The sequence below is a fragment of the Apteryx mantelli genome, chromosome 23 (assembly GCF_036417845.1).
Source record: "Apteryx mantelli isolate bAptMan1 chromosome 23, bAptMan1.hap1, whole genome shotgun sequence".
Taxonomy (NCBI): Eukaryota; Metazoa; Chordata; class Aves; order Apterygiformes; family Apterygidae; genus Apteryx; species Apteryx mantelli.
The window spans coordinates 4,451,036-4,472,799 of record NC_090000.1 but is presented as its reverse complement, the minus strand read 5'-3'; the positions used below and the strand labels follow the sequence as shown (position 1 = coordinate 4,472,799).

Below are 21,764 nucleotides of genomic sequence, written 5' to 3'. Positions count from 1 at the left end.
AAGAACATAATTGGTGGTTGGTTCAATCGCTACCAGTCTAGACTCGCCCAGACACATCAATTAGCGGCGCTGTCGTTTTAAAGGGGTAGCGCCGCCGAGACAAGGGAGGCCTTATTGACACGGAGCGCGGCGGGCACGAACACGGGGAGGGAGACCAGAACTGGGCACCCCCCCCCCCTCCCCGCCTTTTCTGCTGGAAAAGGCAAGATTCTCGCAGGAGAAAGAAGCAATAATAACTGAAATATCATGCGTTTTCTCCCCATCCCCCCCGCCGCAGCCTGCCAGCCCGGGCTCGGTAATTCAGTGCACGGGGCATGCAGGTTCAATGGGGTTTCTGAGCTGGGCTTGTCTGTGGGAGCTGAAGAAATGCCAGTGTTATTGAAACTTAATTACGTTATAAATATCCAGTTAGGATAATTTCTTGGTAAACAAATGAAAATCAATCCAAACCTTCTCCTGCGACATTTTTACCCTCTGCAGACAAAAGAAAGGGTATGGGGTTTGGATTTTATTTTTGTTTTTTGTTGTTGTTGTTTGGGTTTTTTTGCTCTCTTTTTTAATCTATAAGGCTTTCTTGCCTTTGCTTTATATGGTTCCTTCAATGATAATTTCATCAGTTTGTATAGCTGTACATTTTCACTGGAATTAAAGGAAACTATGACAAAAACAATTTCATATGCTGGGAGGAAAATGGCAGAGAAAATACACGTTGGGCGTGAATTGAATTACAAAATAGAATATGTAAGTCAGGCTTATTTTAGTGAGGGATGAAGATCTTCAGCACTAAAAAAATGCCAGACTAGGACTAGTTTCAATTAAAAGTATATCTATTACAGTCTTGTGAAATTTAATATAACACACTCCCAAGTAAGCTGTGCAATATGTAATGCAAATATTTTAAAAAGGGAGAAAATAAATGGAGGCTTTTTTTTTTTTTGAGTATTGCATTTAAGATAGATAATGCAAATTTTGAGAACTCTTGCATTTAGGAGTTTTGTCTAAGCGGCAACTGTACCACTTAGCTCTGTGACTTTGACCTCGTTGCAGCTTTGCTGGAACTTGCTTACCCAAGTTGAAAGGAATGGGGTTTGGTGGCAGTAAAAGGTAGAAAGGTCCACAGGCATTCTGCAGTTTTCCATTGTTGCTCTTTTATTTCAAGGGTTTTAATAGTACCAAAAGTTGCCTAGTACTGTAGCTCTAAAATGGAGAATACTTTTACTGTTTTTCTCTCCTGAATCATTTCCAAGGTACTTAAGGATTTATTGGGCCAGATTCCAAACTATAGTTGAGATGCTATGTAGTGGCTAGTGCTGATTAGATGATTGATTAATTTCTAATTGATTTCTAATTCAAAACTTCATTCATATTCTAAATCCTTGATGTTAAAATGCAACTTAAGTTGAAATTGAATTGCTTTGCAGCCTCTTTACAAAGTCATATCAACCTAGTCAAAATGCCAGTGGAAAATGGCATAAAATCTTTTTGGTTGGTTTTGTTAACTCTTTCATTTCACTGTGAGGAAGTCTTTGACCGTACCTCAGTACTTTAAAGTGATGAGATGTTTATTCATACTATGTTTGTGCCCAACCCCAATAATAATAGAAAGCGTTGCACTATACAGGGTATGAGGTAAATGTTAGACTGCAGCTCTAACTTAATTGCCAAATGATTTTGACTGTTTTAATGGCCACTCTCCTTTTGTGCTGCCCTAATTTTGTTTGTATTCCCTTTTCTTGCAAGTAAGGTGGAATGCAGACATAAACTTGAAGTTTTAAATGTGGGCTCACAAAAAGCACGAGTTTCCCAGTGCTACTGTGCCGCTCGGCAGCAAACTGGGGTTCGCAGTGCTTGGAAGAAGAGCCCCTCTGCCAACTGTACCGCATTCCTGCTGCCCTGCCTTTTTCCCAGGGCTCAGAAGGAAAGAGCATCCCAGTTCTTCTTCACTCTTGGGAACACACACATTGTTTCAATAATCCAGGCAATAAATGCTAATTAGTAATGCTTAAGGACCCTACCAGTCAGAGTAATTATCATAATTTACCTCTTCCTTGTTAAAAAACATTCCTTGCTGATTTAAAATTTTTTTGCAGCGATAGTTTGTCTCTTTCCTCTTTCTTTGGAAAGCACTCCTCGTTGCATTAGCAAGAAGTATGTGGGTCTGTTGTTGCACTGAAATGCATTGCACATATTGCATAGGGAACTGGAGCTAGAGGTAGACTCATGTAAAGATTTTCCCACATATAAAATTTTATTTTAAAACAGATATTTTTCCTTTCCCTGCCCTCTCTGCTCCCCCTCTTTTTCAGCACCACCAAAAACCACTTACAGGGGGAGAACAAAGGAAATCGCTAACTATAAAGGCATCATTAAGTATGAACAGCAACAGCAAGATAGTGTGTGTGATATGACAACATATTTTATTGCACAAAAGTAGAGATAATTAAATAATTCAGTGGTATTCTTAGCTAATTAGCACAAAGATCTTTCAGAAGCCATCAAGAAAATGGATCTCATCAAATCTAATAATATGCTACATTTCCCAAAGATCCCACATTTTCCAGTGTTGCTACTGCTTCACCACCTGATACAATAACACAAAAGGTTACAAATATGTGCACATTTAATTAGGCTGTTTTTCAAGATAATCTTTTCTGCATAAAGTGATTAGGTAATTTGAGGAAGTGAAATATATACAGCTGGAATTTTCAGTATTAGTCAATAACAGAGGAAAAAAATCACAGCTTCAGAAAAAACAGATCTACTATAAATGATCCATTAAAAAGATGAAATTATCAGGCTGGGATCCATTCCTGGGTTGATTGTGACAGAGCTGATTCATTTTGATTTGTACTTGAATGAATGTTGGAGTCTGAGATCTTTTTATAGAGTTAATTGGGGGCCTAGATTGCCTGTTTTATGCTTTTCTCAACGTTGAGAAGCATGTGGCAGAATCTAGGAGAGGTCTGGGACCTCTGCTTTAATGTGGACTCTAATTTCAAGGCCAGAGCCTGATCTCATTTGCCAACGGTATAAACTAGCCACAACAGCATTCTTGTGAGTGATGTTGTTTTAGGTCTTCAGTAGGACGGCTATAACTAGAATGCCACCTAGGGTCATGGGCAAACACTTTTTCCTCTAGATGCATGAATTTTTAGCAAGAATCAGAGACTACGTGTGATCACGAGCACAATCCAGGTTGGCAATCTACAGATGCTATGCAGGGCAATGGGCTGCCTGGACAAGTACCTGCAGGGCATCGATGCTGCTACTGGAAAAATCTGTTAGGCATGTTCTCAGTAATTAGGTGCATCAAATATTATTCAGAATATCTCATTATATTATTCAAAATATCTCATTATACTTCCTTGATCTACACGTATATGCAAGTTCATGTGATGCATTTACAAGCTCTAATTTGCTGTCTCTATATTTGATATATTCAAGGTTACTTTTTCCTCTGCTAAACAAAGGAATGTCTGAAAAATTGCCTTTCTCAGCCAGTTAAACATCCACTGTTTTAAGTAAATGTCACTATGCAGCTCACCCTTTAAATAGTGGAATGGGAGGTACATCAGTCTTTTAGATACAGCGCTAGTTCTTGCTTTTACTCTGGGCCCAAACTGAACTTTACTCCTGTGTTACAGTTATGGTGCATATTGACTCCACGGACTACCCAGACAAGTAATGCTGTGGGGTAAGACACTATGGTTTGTAATTATTTTTTGTGTGTGTTAAGGTGGAACTTACAGGGTCATCCTGAAATTCTGCAGTGCCTAAAATAGTGGTGTCCCTAGTACATAAAAAGAGCCTTTCCTTGCTCAGAAGAGTTGGAGACTGATTATATAAAGTAGACAGAGAGATTATGAGAAGAAAAAGCACCCAAGGGTGTGGTGGTTTGCCCTAGGAAACACAGTTCGTCATTAGCAAAGCAAGAATTCATGTCTCCTGGTTTACAGGACTGCTGTACTCAGTAGCATACACTCTTTGTCTGTGGGACTCTGCAGGCTGTGAATAAGGTTGCTGACATGCTAGGGGACCCTCTTATGTACCCTTGGACGTAATTACAAAAGAATGTTCTTCCATGAGAAAGTTGTGCATTTTTTCTCTTTTGTTTTTGTGCTGTTCACCTAATGCTTTGACAACTGTGTTTGATATATGGGGGCATTACAACCGATAAAAAAAAATTGATATTTTTCAAGGTGAAAGATCAGTCTCTGATTTACCTGGTAGTCAAAGTGACTATGGAAGGCTGAAACCATGTACTGCAATTGTTTTTATTTAACAACTCTTCTCATGCTGTAGTCAATGAATCTCTGATCTCCTGGACTGAAATGTCTGACACTTGTAGAATTATTTATTTGCTGACTCCTGTATCCACAATCCACTGTGTTATGCTCACAGAGCTCTATCTACAGCAGTGTCCTAACAGAGTGGACCAATGGTGCATTGGATATAAATTGTATGTTCTTTAAAGGGAAGGGAGGCGGGAAGAGAGGGAAGACATACATGGATAAACATAGGCTGTGCTGTGCAATACGTGCTTCTCATGCTGTCCTTTAAGTAAGGGATAGTCTCCAGCCACATATATTGTGATCAAGGATGGCTTGGACTTCTGAGAAACAAGGAGTAGATTAGCTCTGGCAGAATTTTTTTCTCGCTGTTGAGTCTCAGACCATTGCTACCCATGTCAAACGGCCAACGTGCTGAACAAAATTTGATGACCCTTGCTGTTGTATAACTTCAGAAGATGGGACAAAAGGGGCACCCTTTGGTGTCCTATATGCCAAAGAGGAGTCAGCTCCTGAGAGAAGTCTCCAAACAGCTCCCTCTGGCTACTACAAGAAGCTGAACTGGTGGCTTCTGTTCCCTGGAAGGCTGTGTTCGATGATCACAGGCCGTTATATATTTCTCACTTGACTGCCCTGCTGGTAACTTCACTTTTAAGATGAATTATGCAAGAAATGCTGTGAAGCATCAGACGTTCAGGAGCTGAGGATCGGGGGAAGAGTCCTCTCAGTGTATGAACTCATTTCTGTGTAAAGTCTGAGACTCACCTGGATTCCGGCTTCTCCAGAAAGGACAAGAGCTTTCAAAAAATGATTGGTGGACTTTGTTTTCCTGTGCATGTGTGCCTGTATCGTGTCTGAACTTGCAAAGAATATAATTGGTTATTCCCAAGGAATCCAGTAAATGGTGAATCTGTAAATCAGTTACCTACTTGTGTTTGTCTCATTTGATCATCCCTTTCTCCCCTTTCCCCTGGGGTATCACCTTGCTTTTAGAGCATCTAGTTCCCCCTGGGGCTGGGTTCTTCCTGGAGCGGAGAGGGGGGAGAAGACCAGGGAAAAAATACCACGTCGGGAAGAAGGTTGGTGGGCTAATGTTTGGAGCACCCCACGCACGGATTGATCAAAATTTGCCCTCAAATCTTTTGTTGTGTTGTATTTTCACTTCACAGATACCCTGCAGGGCAAGATGATTTAAAGGGTGTGTTGCATCTCACTCTTGAAGGCTAAAGTACATTAAAAGCTCTTAAAATCGGTATTTCTCTCTCTCCTGAATTTCATAGGTAATTCAGAAATAACAATATAGCTTAGGCATAATTCCTTTTAGCCTGCGTCCCCTTTTGATCTTTTTCATGTGATCTCGCATCCAAGATGTAGTTTTGGGATATAATGTGGATTTAGAAAGATACTTAAACATAATTGGAGAAAGAGGGAAGCCACGATTTTGAATTAATGGTATTCTGCTTGCCTGTATTTATGTCAGTTGTTCAGTTCTATTTGGAATATAGGAATAGATGGGTTAAAAATAGCAATCAAAACCCAGTAAAAACATGACGTTTTGGTGTAACTTACAGAAGTGTTCAGTAAGTATCTAAAGTCCTGGGGTGCCAAATGACTTTTTTTTTTTTTTTTCTTACTATCATGGCACACAAACTAACATTGCAAAGACAAGTGTAATAGCTCCAAGTTTTCCTCTCTGTCTGTTTTAAGATGAAATTTTTTCTCAAATTCCAGCCACAAAACAAAGCACAAGCCTCTTTCCGTTGTGCTTGCATGGAGGACTCGGATGGTCTTGGAGCATATGCAGTTGGTGCAAGTTCAGTGGGGGCTGCGCATAGGCGAAAGGAGGCTCCGGTGGCAGAACCCAAGCTTAAGCTAACACTTCTCATGAGGGATCTCTCTCATCCCATACATGAAACTGCAGTGGGACAGTGGGGGAGGTGCATTTCCACATTTATCTTTTCAGTTGAGATATACAACCCAAGGTCTCCTCTGTTGTTCAGGGACAGATGTCCAAGGAGAAGTTATGTTCCTTTGGCACATGCTGTGTGAAACCTTTCTTCTTTTTTTTTTATTTCCTATTTTGGTTTTAATACACGAAAGGAGGCAACACTGTTGTTGGAAATATCGCCTCACTTCAGAAATAAAAGGACAAAATATTCTGGAATGTGTTCAATCCTTTCCAGGTTGGAATGTATCTATCTGTTGGAAAACAATGCAGGGCTTAATGTTATAAAACATATGGAGCAATATATGTGAGTGTTTTATTCATATATGATTGTACCTCGTTATTTAGTAGTGCATCACGTCTGCAGCACGTTCCATCCGTGGATCTCAAGGCGCTTCATGCACAGAACCGAATTAACTCTCACAAGTGTCTTTGTGAGGTGGGTATAGACATGTTCCTGTCTCTTATTCACATGAGGGGAAATCCACATGCAGAGCATTAAATCCCGTATTTTCTGGATCCTTAACCTCTGTGTCCTCCTTTTCCACAACTTAATTTTCCTGATAGCACAGAGGAAGACTTCTAATTTTCAACCCAACTTTTCAAAAAATAGATCAAGGATGGTAGAATCAAGTATCCTTTGATTCGAGTTGGTTTGTTTTTTGGTGGTGGTGGGGGGGGGGAAGGTGAGTGCAGGCTGGCTTTGAACACAGAGGGTTTGCTTCTCAGGCTGGGGACCTGTTATGCTGTGCAGAGCTCCTGGGATAGGGAGGTGCTTAGCCCCTCTGGGAGTCGGACGTAGCCTAAAAGCCCCAATGAGAAAGTTTGGCTTAAGCGTTTTGCCTGAGATGGCAGAGTTGATAATTGGATTTCAGTTTTCTGAGCTCCAGTCCATTACTGCAGCTATAAATCACCGTGCCTGCAATCACTTGTCTAATGCATCCTTCGTTTTAAAATGTTTCCTTTGCAGCCTTCTCCCTCTGTGCCTATCAGGAAACCTCGAGTATAGCTAATACGGCGGTGGAGGGCTAAGCAGCCCCTTCAGTAGCTCTTAGTGCAACGCACTGTAACTTGTTGACTCTACCCAGCATTACCTCACTCCATAGAGCAGTTTATAACGTTCAAAGCTGCATGAGCTACACCTGACAACTTGAGTAGCTTTTACACCTATAAGGACTTTACATCCTAGTCAGGGAAGCTACTGTCTTGCATCTGTGGGGTCATGCTAGGCTAGCGCTTCAACACAAACTCCCCCATCACGTGCACTATTTGATGGTTCTTTAGCTTGAGGCTTGGGACAAAGAAATTTACTCTCCACACCTAGAAGTTCAGGGACGGGATGGGGGCTCACGTCCTCTGCGACTCTACCTCTGCAGGAGGTGTGAGTGTATCGGCCTAGCTACGCTGCCTTCAGCATCTGAACTTGAGCTTGGGCTTAGGCTTGAGTGAGGCCCTGGGAACTGACCCAAAGTGTGACCCAGGTCCGATGCATTTACAGTGCCAGTTAGCTCCTGTTATGTGGGTGGTACCCGAGGTTATGATTCTGCAAAAAAAGAGTTCCTGTGTGAACGCACATTGGCCATTAACCTGAATGAGACAATTATGGATCGTGGTAAAACCCTCACTGACTCCACACACATTCCCTCTGTCATTAAACTTTGCCTTGCAGGTAGAATGAGAGCCAGACCTCCTCGTAGAGAAACGTAACAAGGACAAGGTGAAGCTGGGAGAAGCACACGCAATCAGGGAATACGCTGGCTAAATGGTAGCTGAAAAATAAGGCAGGGTTTTGTCGTGTGAGGTATTAACCGAGATTGGGTATTAGGCTCCCTTGCACTTCACTGGCTCCAGCTCTGCTCTCCTGCGGAGCTCCGTGGGCGTAACGCTTGCCCTGCAGTCCAAACCGTTCTGGCAGAGTAAAGCTCGGAGGCTTTGCGGGTGGGAGGAGTTCCCGTTAGGGACCATATCTTCTGAGTTTGGTAGCAGTCTGCCCTGACTTTTTACATCTCAAGGACTCAAATATCTTTTTGTATGGACAAAGTTATCGCCTGCCTCCTGCTAAAAGAGAAGACACTGGTAACAGGCTTTCTAGTGACTCCCCTCGCCCGCCCCCCCCAACTAACTAGGCAATTAATTCTTGAAATCTTCAACGTTGTTGGTAGTCTGTATTTCATCTATAAACCCAAACTCTATTTTCCTGATAAAACAAAAGCAAAAGAATAGATGGTTAAAAGAATGAGTACTTAGATATGCCCATTTTTTCTTCTTATGTGTTCTTTATTTCTGAGATCTGGATTTTTCTCTATATCCGCTACTGTCAGAGTCTTGCTTCTATCCTAATAAATGGACATAGGTTGATGTAAAAGCCACACGTACAATGGGACAAATTCTCTCTTGATCTGATTCTGGTGTTACTGACAGAATTGCACCAGGAATAATTTTGATCCAGAGACAGTAAAAATCATATGTAAAACCTTAAACCCAGAACTCATCAGCAGGAGGCCTTGCTTCTACTGAGATTAGTCAAGCCCATTCTACTAGATATTTTTTATCCATATCAAGAGGAAGTTTGGAACCAGGTTTAATCTATTTCCCAGAAGTTGCTGATTCCTTCATGTAAAATAAGAAGTTTGTTTTCAAGACAAGAACAAATTTTTGGAGTATTCACGAGACTTTCTCTGATTGGTGCCTCTAGAAGATTAATTTGATATATGATGGATTTTCATAATAGTTGTCATTTTTTCTCCCCGCACAGACATACACATTGAATTTCTTTTCTAGTTTATGCTTTACATGACATAGGTCACAGTTACTCCTAAGCAAAGCATAATGTTAAAAGAGGGCATGGACAGAATTGAAATGTTGCAAAGTCCTCCGTGGGGCTTTTGGCATAGGAATAAATTTTATCTCCTCCCTTTAGCAATTCCAGTCTAAAGCAAAACCATTTTTAATCCTTGCTAAAAATCAGTCATTTTTCAAACCCCATTCTGCCACGCAGCATGTCTGGCTTTTGTCCCCAAAAGATCCATGTATGATTGGAATGCTAAAAGAACAATAATAAGAATAAAGACTTAGAAGTAAAGGGCAGTTTACACATAGTCCTTCATTCTGCGTCAGGAGCAGCACTGAAATTACAGGATAGTTTGAACCACAGTACAAGACTCAATGAAGGCTCGTCAAAGTGATAGTTCCCTGCATTTCACCATTTTAGGCACTTTTTCTTCTCATCATCTGACTTTAGAAGCTCATGAATCAATTGAGCAAATAGAAGGTTTGCACATACAACAGTGCAGGGTCTATATGAGAAATCCGTGGCCCAGATCCTCAGTGACCATAACTGTCCTCTTCACTCCCAGGAAGAGTCCTGGGAGGCCGCCCTGAAGCATTCCCTATGCTAACCAGCACTGGGCATTTCTTATGCTGGTCACCAGGACTTTGGGTTATTTCTGTACGTGTCTCTGTGTGATTAATGTGTCAAACAGCTCAAAAGAAATTCTTGTAAGGGCTAAAAGCTTATTTTTGTCCCCGCTGTCTGTTACTTACATTAGCTGAAACTGCTCTGAAAACGTAATGGTAGATGTTCATGCCAGCTGAAGATTCTTGTTAAATTCTCCACCTCAAATAACTGTTGGGTTTCTATTCTTCTTTAATGACATATTCAGAGGCTTGCTTCATATGAAACAGATACCATTTGAAAGTTGAGCCGATCTTATCTAAATTATCTATTATCACAAAAGCAGATCTGCTTATTTAAAGCGGTATTTTCATCCATATTAGCTCTTATGTCAGGTAACTGGTTATTACTCCTATTCAGCATTGGTGCATACCCATCTCTAAATTACTTGGGAAGCAGTAAAATATCCATTGTAACTGTATATAACAATACACCCTGCTGTCTGTCCTGTTTCCCAATTGAACTTACATGATAGACTTTGGATTAACACCTGAAAGATCACAAGCTGAAGCAGACATTGATAATAAATGAGGCTCACTGGAAAGCTGAAGGGTAGGGTGATACCATTGATACAATCAGTTAGGGAGTTCTCACAACAGGGAAATTCTTAAAGCCCCTTAATATGATGTATGCCAAGTTAAGAACAAAAAAACAGAGAAAGTTTGGTTTTTTTCCACAGACTGTGTTTGAATATGACTGTCAATGCAAGAAGCGCAGGTTCTCTTCCACTGAGTGTAACATGGGGATCCTCCAGGAGGCCAGATGTAGAGCAGCAGAGAGCAGAATTTGGCCAAAGACGATGGCAGAAGCAGGCAGAGGTGTCCTGCCTGGAGGAGGCCACATTTCTACCCTCAGCCGCTAGCAGGAATAACTGTCTCCCTGGGAATATCTGTCTTTCTAGCTACATTTCTCTGGTTGGTGTCAGACTGGCACAAAAGCAATGAAGTCAGAGCATTTTGAGTTGAGACCAAAGTTCTTAACTTTGGTTGTTCTTTACATCCCGTGTTTGAGAAAGGACTATCAGTAAAGATGTCTCTGAAATGTTTTAACTTCCTCCAAGATGCCAACAGACACCTGTAACACTGCAGAAATGGGGAAACTGGTAGCTGCTTTACTGCTACCTCCACACACACCCCCATCTTAGAACCCCAAAAATGGAGAATTAGGCCCTGTCTCACCATTCAGTGTTTCTAAAGAGATCCAGCTGAATAAACCAAAACGATTGGAACCAGCCTTTCATCTACTAATGGTCTAATGGGATCCCTTTGTGTTGATTTTAGCACTTTCTCTTCTTGGCTGCACTGAAGAATCCACTGCAGTAATGCCCAACCTTTTATTGTTGTGCCATGTTATTCATGAATTATTCCAGTTGCATGGTTATTTTTGTTTTGGCGTGCAGCCTGTTTTAAAATATTTGTAAGACAAAAGAAAGGAACACAGTTTTTCCACTTCCCGTCTGTCTGTCTAGAGCCCCAAACATCTTCCAGCTTTGGGAATCTAGCTAATAATTTATGAGCTTCGAGTGTACAGGATGGTGTGAACTGAGAACTTGGCATCCGTGGACGTTGGTGTATTCTAGGCAAGTTCTAGTCCTGGTCGTACTCCACAGCGATCATCATCACCAGCCTATCCCTTAAAGCTGAAACAAAATCAGAACCCATTTCCTGGGTCTCTTTAAACTTTAGGCAAAATTTAGACTTAGACACAATTTATCCTGCCGGTCAATCTTTCCTTCAGCTGTAAACCCAGAGAAGTGTGTTGGGAACTTGGTCCCCCCTTTAATGAACAACATCCCAGACAGACATTTAAAAAAGCATATTTAATGCAGTGCAGTTGATGACCTATTGCTATTACGGCTCTTCCAACGCAGACATGGGCACTTGGAGAAGTAGGTTAACCAGAAGACATTTACTCTTTTTCTACCTTTTGTCCATCATTTGCTCAGTGGGGTTATGTGACCTATGGCTAATAGCTGTCACTGCTGGAAATGGCATGAGGAATCTCTGGGTGAAAAGAGGTGGTGGATATTGGTGGATAAAACATCACCTACCTGCAATGATGCTTTCTGGTATATTTTGGATGGTGAATGATTTCTACTGAGATCTATGACCAGCAAGAAGCTAGTCAGCTCAGCGACTACAGAATTATAGCCGGAGTTATGCAGGGATGCTTCACAGTCATAGGTTGTTCAGGATAGGGAGCAGAGCCAGTCTGCAGAGGAAAGATGTAGTATTAGTGTACCAGGAGAGCCGGAGTGGCTGTGGTTGTGCTTAACTCTGCCAGAGCAGAGTTAACTCTGCCCAGAGCAATTTCCAAAATCCTGAGCAGACAGGCATATCTGAGTGCTCATTCAAGTGTTTCAAATGCCGAGGCTTTTCTCCCCACCAAACTGCATCCTGGTTGCTTTCCAGCATTATGAGCTGGGTAGGCAGTGAGCTAATCAAAGCTAATAATCAGTATAGCTATGTCCACTCTGAACGTTGAACCACTCAAGAACAGACAACTTACAGTCATCTGGACTGATACTTGAGTTTTTACTTAATTTCAGTGGCAGGGAGGGTTTCCTGTGATGTCCAGGCCTACACAAACCTCTTAAAAAGAACGAAACTAGGAGGTAATATTAAGCAGTATTGTGCGATAAGGGAAGTTCCCTCTGCCCTTTGGTAACAATGGATCAGTCCATCTAATATTCCATTGCACAAACTGACATCTCTTTTCTAAAAATAGATGTCTGAACACTCAGTCAATGGAGTAATCCAATTGCCTGAACATTCTTGGGTGCTTTATCATTTAAATTGTAATAAATCTCAGTATGCCACAAGCTGTACTGAGTTGCATCAAGTTACATTCCCACCAATAACATGCGGTAACCAGATGAAATCAGTGTGACATGACGTAACTGAACTGAAAATTCAATGTGTGCACTGTTTTGTCTTAAAAAGTTGGCCTAAATAGGTCTCTTTTAAAAATTAGGGAGATTTTATTAAAATCACTGCCAGTGTCCCATTTTGACTCACTATTTCTCCCTTTTATTTATTTGAAATAATGAGCATATGGGACCTGCCCTAAAGTCCATTGAACTCTATTGAAAGAGTACTACTGATTTCAGACTTTGGATCTGGCCTATTGGGAATTTTAAAGTAAAATATTAAAGAATCACTGTAGTGCATGTTTTAGGACAGTTGGACTAACACAGTAATGCTCCCATGAGTTCTTCAGGAATTTGTGTCCACAAACTAATAGCTATCATTGTCTGGAAAATCTTCCTTATCTTTATCTTTTTTTTTTTCCCCTTTTCTTACTAAAAGCAGTGGGATAAAATAATTTTAAGTCTCCTAAGTAGGCCCTTATTACTCAGAGTAAGATTCCCCTGGGCCACCTTAATGAACTCCCTCTTCTCCTTGGTCTTATACATGTTTCAGATATTTATACAAGATGTATGAACATAAAAGGATTATTTATAACATTGTTGTTTCTGAAACGGGGGACTAAAGCTAAACATAATCTGGTTCAATCCTCAGCTAATGTAAATCATTCTAGCTCTCCTGAAAGTTGCTGATGAAATCTTTCTGTGCACCCAGTTAAAGACTGGTTTCTGCAGGACTGGGAGGAGGGAGAGCATTGAATAAAAGTGGAGGGAACAAACGATGCCACCTGTGATGATATCTGTGGATGGCCGGTGTACTGGAAAGTCCTCACAGGGTTTGGCTCTGCTGCAGGTGGAGGGGTGATGATGTTATGGGCAGGGTTACCGGTGCTAATGTAATTCTCAATAGCACAGGTGGGATGACAATGCGATGGCATAGATACTAGCTTGAGCTGGTGACCTGACTAAGCATATAGGGCTCCTGCTCTGCTAGATCATGGTGAGGGTTATGCTGTACATCCTGGTTGAAATGTTACTTGAGCTGGCTAGTTTGAGCCTAGCTATGTGGCCTGCTATGCCAGCTCTCTGCTGCAGTGACACTTAAGCCTTGGATACCTCGGTGTGAAGCCTCTCTGGTTCTGCTCACCTCACTGCTGCAGAGTTACAGTGACAAAACCGAAATCACTCACGGGGATAAGGTTGGTGCACTCTTGCAGTAGGTAGGTCTGAGGTATAAGAAGGGGGGCTATTAAATCTGGCTCCTTTTCCCAAAGATACATTTTGGAAGATCATATGAGGTAGTGACTTGATGAGAGAGAACTCAGAAACAGAAGGAGAAAAATGTGGGAAAGGGGTAAGTAAGCCAGCAAGGGGTATATCTCCTGTTATAAACTCTGACCTCAGTTATAGCAGGCCAGTTGTGTGTAGCTCACTCTCACAACCTAGGGTCACGGATGAGGTACTTGAAGTGACCCCCACCATGGGGACAGAAGAGGTCCCTGCAGCACAGCTGCAATGGAGGGCAGAACTTGGCTTTGTTATGTCTTGCTGACCAACCCTGCCAGTGCTGACGGAGGGTGAAGAAGTGCTTCCTCTTAACTTGCTTAAAATGCTCCACTTCACTTTAAACCGTCTTTTTCAAACAGGACTTTTAAACCCCGATTAAGAAGTGATAGGGCATGCAATTGTGCTGGCATTTCTGGTGGGAGATGCTGCTCCTATCCCCCTCCACTGAAAGCTGCAATGAGAAGCAGCTGCTGGAAGTAGCCTTTGAGTGAAGCTCTGCTTCAGTCAGAACAAATCCATAAGCAGAGCTTAATGTTCCACCCTTCTTTCTTCACATGCTTTAGAAAAGTTAATTAAATGAGGCTGGGATTTGAAAAGTGAGAAGCACCATTGCCAAATCAGTTCCTCAGCGTTCCCCTTATTGTTCCCTCCGACCAGAACATCAGCACAGACCTCATTCCTACTACTTACATACCATATTTCCACAAACTTAATGGTTACAATGTGGTAATGAGCAATAGAAGACCAGATGTTCAGATTAGATGGGCCTAATGGCCGTGTCATAGTTTGTAGGGTAAATATAACAATTATTAAAAAACCCATTTTAAAGGCACAGAAACCAAATGACAGGAAAATTGAATGATTTGCCCCAAGTTTCACATTAAGTCATTGGCAGAGTGCGGGAAATGGCTAAGGTAATAACACGGCTCTATCGACAGCAGTGGAAAAGCAGCCAAGATGTCATCAGGAAGCTGTAGGTTTTAACACTGAAGCAGTGAATGTGCAGAGGTACAGCAATAAACAGAATACGAACCTCAGGCTGGTGCACCTGGTTCTCCTGCACCCTGTTGGAGTCCATAAATATTGCCCTGTTGTGGAAGGGATTTCCCATACCTCTGACATCCTATGAAGTCCCGGCCAGCTGTAATGTAGTGAAGCAGCAGAGACAAAATCTTTAACAAATGGGGCCAGGAAGGAAATGCGGCTCTAATTCTTTGGCCAGAAAGACTCACTGATGAGCAGCAGTTTACATGACTACAAACAGACAAGAACCCTCTGGGCTTTTTTTTTTTTTTTTTAAAGTCTTGTGGTCTTCACATTTATAGGAGAAAGATGCCAAAGAAATATTGAAGCTGTATCTCCTCTTCGTTTGTTAGCACAGTTCCCCAGCCTGCAAAGTTGATTCTGTGTGCTTGGAAGAGAAGAAACCCCTTTTTTCCTGTCTGTTTTCAGTGAGGATTATCTGAGCTTGGCACAGAGACCCTCCAAAGCCTTTAATGAGGTCTTCAACCTCCAGCCATGAGGCTGAAAGTTACCATAGCCCATTCATGCTTAAATTCCTGGTAGGAAGTTTGTTTTTCATACTTTACTATGGTTTTCCTAGAAACTTTGATCTTCACTCCTGGGAGTCTCATATACACTGCATCTGCATCGTTGGCCTTAATCTTTCATAACTGAGTGGCCTACTTATCAAAGTGTGACAGCTATCTTAACCCCCCACCCACTTCCCAACATAGCTATAGGAGACTCTCCAACTGTTATGAAAACAGAAAAGTTAATTGAATAGGCTGTTTCTTGTCGTACTCCAAATATTTGGTCTCCTTTGTCACTACGGCTTGACTCCTTCAATCCTCTATCCATATAGTCCCTGTCTCCGTAGCAGCTGAGAGTTAGCTTTCAGAGTAGCACGCTTCCATGAACAAATGATTCACTTTTGCTCACCATTTTCCTGGACATTGCTTTATTCCTGAAAGGCCATTTTTTCAAGTGTGAAGACTAGCAATTGGCATATTCTTAATATAAATAGTAACAGCTATCTCAGTATGAGTCAGCAGTCTCATAATATCAGAATATATAAACAGGAGTGCCATAAAAAAGCAATGGGCAGTAACTATGCCCCTCTACCTAACAGTGGCCTGCCTTGGGTGCAGGACAGTGTCTTCTTTTGGATCCACACTTTAGTAATGAGACAGACCGTTCACTCTGCTGGGAAAGCAACAAGAGTGGTTCAAGGCTTGGAAATTATGACTTCTGGGAAAAATAACTGAGAGAACTGTTTTTTTTTTTTTAGTCAATAGAAGAAAAGGCTGAAAGTGAAACCTGAAAATTACTTTCAGCTACATAAAAGACAGAAGCAGAGGAGGAGTAAATTGATCTCCATGTCCACTGGAGATAGGGCTCATAAGACAGTGCTCTCTGCCTATGATTTTTCTCAAAGAAAAAAAAAATATCGTGCCAATAGAATTTGACAGAAAGAGGATCTGTTGGATTACACAGTGTAGTACATTTTGCCTCCATTTGTTGGTCTATTGTGGATTGGTGACAGGTTTTTTTTCCCTAGCTTCCTCCTTGGCAGTCCATTTAAAACTGGCTCATATTTTGTTATTACCTCTGATGGTTAGCAAACGGCCATATCTGCAAGTTAACTCTCATTTATGATCTTCTCATAATGATAAAGTGGTTCTTTTAAGAGTCCCATTGCTTGCCAAAAACCTATTATTGCAAAAGTCTAAAGCCACTTCCAAAATAATTTATTGGACAACTGCACTCTGAATGAGTAAGAAGCACTAGGAAGGCTCTCATTTAATACCAGCAATCAAATACATCTTAATGTACCCATAACCGGAGTATCCAGATGCCATGTATTTAAGAGTAGTATTGCTTCTCTTCAAAAGAACCACATTCACCAGTCTTGCTTTTACAAATGCGGCATTAGTTCCTGGGATAATTTTCAGGAAGGACTTTCGAACAAGCTTGCTGTGGGCCTGCCCAGCAAAGAGACATATCTGAGCTGGCTCTCCACAAATAGCAACTAGCAGAGGAGGACTTATCTGCATAGGCAGGTGCAAAGAGGGAGAAGCTTCTCATCTGTGTCCAGAGCTGGCCAAACCAAGCTGACTGTGGTCTGGAAACCATGCAGCCGTGTTAACGTATTAGGATATACAAACTAAGGCTGGAGCTGGTTCACATCCAGCTAGTTGGAAGCACAGCAGAGGAACTCAGGTCTGTCAAATCCCACGGAAATTAAGGAAAGCTATGCAACTTTTCACAAGCATATAATTCTCCCGGGGTGGGTCCATGAGGCTGAACCATGCCGTCCAGATTTGGACTGCAGTCCGTTTGAGTCCACATGCAAACGTCATAGGGGTCAGACCTGATTTTTGGGTTTGAATTCATTAGGTATACAAAGATGTGTTTTATCTGTGTTATTTCATCAGGATTTTATAAATCTTTTCCTCATGTGAACACAAGATCATTCACAAATGGAAAAACCTTGCTGAGTTATTTCCTTTTTTTTGAGCCTCCGATACTAAAAATTAGCAGTTTTTTTGAAAAATTGCATGAGTTTTGTGACTCATGAGGGTTGTAGGTGGTATTATTTGTTTTGGTGTCTGGAATCCCAGTGTCAAACTTGCTTTTGTCAGAAGATTGATACAACGTTGGTTTTGGCGAGAAACATGGTAGGAGAAAGGACATCACTTAACAGATACTTAAAATGTGGTCAGACTCTGAAAAGTGACTCTTAGAAATGACATTGTGGTTTTCCATATTTATTTTCTCTCAACAACTTCCAGAAACAATCTGCTGAGTTCACAGATCTAAAGGTGATTTGTTGAGCTGTCACCTCTCCAAACTCAATGGAGGGTTTTGGAAACCCCGCCTTCTTCCTTGCGCCTCTTCCATCATCACCACTAATAAGGATCCCACACGACTGGAAATTAGCTGACATGTTGCTGATGGATGCATGAGGCCGAGTAAACTCTAGCTGCTCTTCCATGGCTCCTTTGACTTATCAGGGATGAAAAGAGCAATGATTCAGCTTCAGCCAGAGGTAACACAGAGGTACACAGAAAGAAGATTATAAAGTAGCAGTGGGATGGTCTAGTGGTTGAGACATGGCTCTGAAACTATGGACATCTTAATTCAGTTCCCATCTTTAAAATAATCAAGTTCTCATGCTCTCTGTACTCTATATGGCTGCTGTTAGCCTTGCCAAGACTGGCAAACTCCTCCAGCCTGCAAAAGCAATCGCTGGGTTCCCGGTACCTGTGCAGGCTATGAGCAAAAGCTACATGCAACGTGTAGATGATAATAATCTGGCTCCGAAACCTAGCATAACCGTACTTACTGCAATGTTCTTGCTTGAAAACTAAAGCTAATTAGCCCATGTGGAGCAAAGCTGCTGATGCAACTAGACTGTTTCTGATGCCAGAGCTAGCAGGGGTTCCCCTCTGCAGTGCCATGTAGGCACAGTCATAGCACAGTAGTCAAGCAAAAATAAATCATCATAACTGAAATGTCCTGGACTTGTCGTGTCAAAAAAGTCAATCAGCAAGTGGTGATATTGAGAAAAAATCACTTCATTTTTCAGTGGAAAATATTCAAGGACAGTTAAGAAGCCCCAAATTAGGTCATTCTTCTATAATCCATTATGTTGGGTGCCTATGGAGCAACATTAAGGATGGTCACTACTTTTAGGTACCTTAAAATGACAGCACTGATTTCCCCATTGAAATACATAGATTATGAGTTCTCATTTCAAGAACACCTGTGTCATCTCTACAACTGACATGCTTAGAGTGTGATTTTTCCTGTGCAAAGGTGGAATAATTTGCTCAAGCAACATTTATTCTGTGCGTTCTTATTTACTTGAATAAACTACATTTGATATCATTTTTTTAAGAGAAAGCTCGCTGGGATGAAACTTGGCTTATCGAGGCCTGAAGCTGTGAGTCAGGAGTACCACGTCCCATTTCACAGTGCACTTCTCTGACCTATGGGAGGCCATTAAAGGTCGGTCCAAACCCAGCTGAAGTAACATGAAAGAGTCCCATTGACTTCAAAGGGGCCTGACTCAAGCAAGATTTCTCTGTGTCATGTTCCTCATCTTTCCAGCTGGCAGAGATGCCTACCTCTTAAGGTAGTGAGGCCTAATGATTCACCCCAGTACATAGGGAACATGGGGAATTTTGCCAGAGAGATAGAGGGTGACTCCGAAACATGACTATTTTGAGGTTTCAGGTTACATTGCTGAGGAAACCTGATACTGCTTTAGTTAATATGGCTTGAGCAGACAGAGTTCTTGTCTCAGCTATGACTGTTATTGCATGTTCATGAGGTCTTAAGGCCAGTGGGTATGTTTTACCGTGCATCAAGTGCTTGAGCTTTGCAGGTTAGCTATTTTTTTCAAACCCAAGGCTCGTTTGTGTTGCACTTCTATTTTACTCCAATCTGAGGTGCAAACGAGCAGATAGACAGCTACAGTTTTAGCTCATCTCCAAAAGGCCCCAGCCTGAACCAAGCCCAGGTCCAAACATCCCGAGGGCTGAAGGCTGATCCCAGGGCAGAGCCTTTGCGACTGGCTCCTCTTCAGCCTCTCTGCTCTCGGAGGAAGCAGAGCTCTTTGCTGAACGCCCTTGAACTTGGCGTGCTTGAAGCAAACTCAGTCTCCGCGTGGCTGGGCTGACCTAGGACGCTTTCCCAGCGCCGCGGCGGAGGAGTTCCCAGCCCACGGTGAGGGCGTTAGAGGAATCCTCCACCAACAGTGGTCCTCACTTCCCTGCCTCCGTGGGGGCAGGTGGGTTTGGGAGCTTATTTAGCCGGGGCAGGGGGCCATGGCAGCTGCCCCCTGCACTGACCACCCAAACGGGGGCAGAGCCCCACCCTGGGCTGCAGCTGCAGCCGCTCAGCAACTGGGAGGCACTGGGAGGCACTGGGTGGAGGTGCTGCTGGGAGCAGGGCAGAGAGCGGCGTGGCAAAGACACCTATTTTAAAGGTGGACGCGCTGGAGAAGGCCCATAAACGAAAGGTACTTTTTAAAGCTTTCTATATATTTCTGGAACAAAGAGCGGTGGCTGTGGAAACAAAGATAAAGCCCATTGACAAATGATGTCTGAAATTGCAACACACACACACACTCACACACGCACACACATCCATACGTATATACCGCATATTACAGTAATTTTAATTGCTCGTAACCTACCCCGCTACCCCCCCCTCGCTTTCTGCTTCCTCCTCCCGCACTCTCGCCCCCCCCCACGAGTTAATCTGTCGCTAGATTCTCAGCTTTTCTTTTGCTTCTGGTTTCATTTTCAGATGACAAAATTCAAGGCACACAGCTCTGCTGTCTGGTTGCCCTGGTAACGGCAGCCTATTACCGTACCTTGTCATTCATCAAGAAAGAATTGCACTTGACAGAGATAGACCAAAATGCCTGCAGTCTGCAGCATAAAAAAAAAAGAAAGGAAAAAAAAAGAAAAAAACTGTTTTCTTTTCTTCCAAGTATGTAAAAGGCCTTTAATGCCTATTTAGTTACATGTTTTATTTAACATTGCTTATTATCCACTAAAGAGATTGTCGATACTCGTAGAAATAGATATTTCCTCCTCAAAAATATATTTAAGTCAAATTTGTAATTCTGCCTTGCTTTCAAACCCTTCCACCCTGATGCACAATATAAAGGAAATGGTTAAATGATAAACGTTTTGCATGTTGAATTCACCAAGTGACCACACAAATGCTGCCTTTCTGCTTAATTATGCCTTGTGTTGGTTAGCTTTCCTGCTCTCTTTATAGAGCTTCAAAAATAATTAGCAGGGTATGTAATAAATAATTGAATTTTATCTTTAATTAAGCCTTCAAGTGTTATGGAATACAGAAAAGTGCATGTACATAAAAAGTACATATATATATCGTGTGGGTACATATGTATATGTATGTTGTATGTATTAAAAAGGTGGAGGTTTCTTTGAGCATAAAATGTGAAATCATTCTTTCTGAAGTTGGAGCAGTCCCAAATTCATTGTTCTTCAAAGGCAGGAAAAGGTAATTGCTTGTTATTTTGCCTACCTCATCTTTGCCATTTGAAATAACCCAAATTAATTCCTGAAATCTGTGGCCTCATACTTGTTGTTAATGAACACATTTATATGTTGAAATGCCCAGTATTATGATTTTTTAGGTCTGAGTATTTTTCTGATAACTGTATAGTTGTTTAAACAGCTGTAAGTGAGGGGGTTTGGCTATTTTATAAAAGGATTTTGGGTCAGAGTTTTGCTTACATTGGTCAATTTGCTTGTTAAAGGTGGGATATGTTGTAAAATAGGTTTTATTGGCCATGTGGTATTTTAAGTACATATCCTCCTTGCTTGGGTTTTGAATCTCTGATTGTTGAATCTTTTGTCCTGGAGATCAGAGAAAAGGAAAGAGAGATAGTGGAGGAGAAAGATAGAGTGCACTTAAAAAAGGGAAAAAAAATAAATAAAAAAATCCCCGCACCGATTCTACGTGAGCTCTGTTTATTTTCATTAAGCGTGTGTCATCCGCGCTGTACGCAGCCCGCAGGGGTGAGGTGCTCTGAACTTCGGGAGCCGGCTTTGCGCTCCCCCACCGAAAGCAGGAATCAGTGCGCTGCTCTCTTTCTGCGTTCGAGCGCTCTGTCTACACAAACTCCCACATGGGGAAGGGATACACGGGGAAAATATACGGTTGTGACTGCACCAAATCAAATGCAGATCTTTTCATTAGAGAGGTACTTGGTGCTTGCTGCCCGGGAAAGTCTCCAGAGGACACATTCTTACCGTTTCACATTTACAAGCCTCGGACGCTTCCCGACGCGGATTTCGGGTTTATTTGCAGCAGCGACGCAGCGACAAAAAGAGCAGGGAGAGAGGGAGATGGCACTTAAAACATCTACTAATA

General features: G+C 41.9%; 1 long non-coding RNA gene across 6 annotated transcripts in view; it reads left to right on the top strand.

Moving 5' to 3' along the window:
- LOC106490235 (uncharacterized) overlaps positions 1-21,764 on the top strand; it is a 260,943-nt gene that overhangs the window by 72,139 nt on the left and 167,040 nt on the right. For 5 of the 6 annotated variants that reach the window (XR_010886279.1, XR_010886281.1, XR_010886280.1 and 2 more), the window contains one exon: positions 3,645-5,209. This is a non-coding gene — a long non-coding RNA (uncharacterized lncRNA). Of the gene's footprint in view, positions 1-3,644; positions 5,210-21,764 lie in introns of those variants that run through there. The other variant, XR_010886282.1, reaches the window with a different exon arrangement.